Below are 2,736 nucleotides of genomic sequence, written 5' to 3'. Positions count from 1 at the left end.
ATCGATTCTCACTTAAAATCCTGAAAAATCAAGATTCTGACTCCAAGAACACACTCCTCATTTTAAATCAACATCTCAGAATTCTGTGGAACATTTTTAGTCCCTCCCAAGTGACTGCTCCCTAAACCTGAACCACTCCCTACAATCTTAATTCTTGGGGGATTACTCATTCATTGTTAGAACTTTTTTTGGCTAGTTGTGATACCCAAATACGGGGGGGGAAAGAAATCATATTTACAGTGGAATTTCTAGCTCATGCCTCTTTTGTTCACATTCATTATTTATTATAGCCAAATTCCAGAGGCCAGTTCTGGGACAGCCTTCCTCCCCAAAACACCCCAGGGGAGAAAAGCAGTGACTGGGCCTCAGCTTCACCAGCTTCCAGCCATTGTTGCTTAGAATTCCTGTTCCCCCTTCCCAAATGCCTAAAACAGCAACCAGCCAATAAACGTACAGAGATTGATGGTTTCCAAAGCCGGGACCCAGCGAATTACAACCGAGGTGGAAAAACACGCATGCTTGCCTGAACACCCGAAGGCTGAGTGACTAATTTGCTTTATTACATTGTTTTTCCCTTTCTTCTGTTTTCTCTCTGCCTCAGGAAAGTTTTGTTTTTGCTTGTTGACTCAAAGGTGCCAAGACTTTCCCCACTTTTCACACCGTGGCACGCAGAACCCTGCACTTGAACCTCTGGCTGGTTCGGTCAAGTGCACCAAAATGATTCCTCTGCCAGGTGCTCTTGCTAACAGGATATCAATTACTGTTCAAATGTGGACATTTGCTCTGATAACGCATAACAACCGAAGAGAGAAATCAGCCCTTCAGGGCAGGCAATTTAATTCACAGGAAAACTTCTGCTGCCCCCCTGTTTTAAGGAAACTGAATGAGCTGAGAGCCTTCAGAACCCACCGAGGCCCTGGGTGAGGAGACACACCAGTTGCTTTTCAAAAGGCATCGAGCGAGAAGCCCCTCAGGCAGAGGGACCGCTGGGTGCTGTCCTGTGGCCTGTCTTGCTCAAAGGGAGGCATGACTTTGGGAAAGCCCTGGAATCCAAACTGAAGTCAAAACATGTCCATAGAGAAAAGGACTGTGAAGTCCTGGGTGAGGAAGTGGTAGGTGCTCCTGGACACCAGACAGCTCCTGGTGTGCCAGGCCTCAGGGTCAGTGCATCCCCTAGGGCATCCTGTTAAATGCAATCCAATCTGTCTAGCAATCCTGGGAAGGCGGTGAGATTATATCACAGTGGAGAACCTGGAAGCTCAGAGAGGGTAAGCACCTTGCCCAGGGTGGTAGCACTAGCATATGGCAGAGAAGATGTGTGTGAGCTCGGAACCACCCAGCTGAGTTGGGATATATTTATACACACACATACAACCTCAGGGAGAGAGTCCAGAAAGTCTGGTAAACTGGTTCACAGACAGGCATAGATTTGTGGCAGGACTTGAGGCTACGCGGATCCTAAAGAATCGGCCAGCAAAGCCCTGGGAGAAGAGGAGTATAACTGAATGGGGGCTGTGTTCCAGGGAAGAAGGAAGTCATGAGTGGGGGGAGGGTGCTCAGCAGCCAGGCACCACCGCCCACCTCCACCTTCCACTGTGAGTCGTTTCCATGGTCATTGCGTACCTGGGACACTGGTCTATTTCCATCCTTAAACCCAGTATGGCTGCAGCAGTGGTCTCCCCTTAGAAAGCTGCACTGCCTCTCCACATCCTAACCAGCCCCTGCCTGGGGCCGTAGCTTCCTCACCCACCCACTGACTCACACATGTGGCTCTTCCCCTGGCACCCAGGAGTCCTAGCCAAGAACTCAACACCCATCCTAGCACCCCAAGGCACTCCCTGTCTCCACTTCCCTTGTCTGCCCGGCCCTGCCTTGATCTTACACACCCACTTGTAGGCTGCCAGGTCGTTCCAAGTGCCAGGGAGGCCTGGGAGGACTAGGTCGTGATGCTTTTAGAAACCACAGGCCCCTGAACAGGGCTGGGCGTGCCCCTCAGCCTCCAGCACCCCAGATCTGGCTTCCTCTGAGTCCTGCTTGCCTGCACACAAACTTCTCAAAGATCGAGATGCAGAGGTAGCCCTCCGCCCCTCTCTCTCCGATCCCCGGGCCCCTCCATCATGCCGCAGCGCTCCGAGGGTTAACAGGCAGCTGCAGCCCGGGTGGGCAAGGCTTGAACTTTTCTCTGTGCTCCGCACCTGCCAGGGAAGGCAGCGGAGGCGGCAGTTGGGGCTCAGGGCCGGAGCTCCGGCAGGCTGGACAAAGGGGGCGCAGAGAGCTGGGGCCTGCGCCCTGGTGGGGGGGACGCGCTCTTGTCCTTCCTGGCCCGAGGTTGGGGAGGGAAAGGACCGCGATGCCTGTGCAAACGGAGCTGGCGCCTTTGAGCGACAGCAGCAGCCGGGCTGCGGCGCATGGCTGGCCCGAGGCACCTTTCAGTGTGCCACCGGGCTCGGTGAGGGGGCCCCGGCGCTCCGGGAAGTCAGCGATGCCAGGCCGGCCTCTCCAGCGGCAGAGCCGCCCTCAACCCGAACCTAAGAGGCGCTTCCCCGGCTCCGCGCTGGGCTGGGGAAAACCAGGGCTCCTTGGAGGCGCCTCCAACTGAGTCTTTCTCCCGTGCATGAGCCTCCGGAGAAGGCGAATGGAAGTTACCCCACTTGATGTAGGCGAGAATGTCGCCCCTGCTTGCAAAATAAAGCACTCGGGAGCTCTCTAGCCCTCCTCTTAAAACACACACACACA

The 2,736-nt window shown here is 54.5% G+C and overlaps 1 protein-coding gene across 2 annotated transcripts in view; it reads right to left on the bottom strand.

Moving 5' to 3' along the window:
• Window positions 1–2,736, bottom strand: part of CDH13 (cadherin 13) — a 1,116,573-nt gene that overhangs the window by 1,113,253 nt on the left and 584 nt on the right. The window lies entirely within an intron of this gene.

Source organism: Hipposideros armiger, unplaced genomic scaffold (assembly GCF_001890085.2).
Source record: "Hipposideros armiger isolate ML-2016 unplaced genomic scaffold, ASM189008v1 scaffold_19, whole genome shotgun sequence".
In the NCBI taxonomy this organism is placed as follows: domain Eukaryota; kingdom Metazoa; phylum Chordata; class Mammalia; order Chiroptera; family Hipposideridae; genus Hipposideros; species Hipposideros armiger.
The sequence above is the reverse complement of the archived record's forward strand: the minus strand, read 5'-3'. Positions and strand labels throughout refer to the sequence as shown.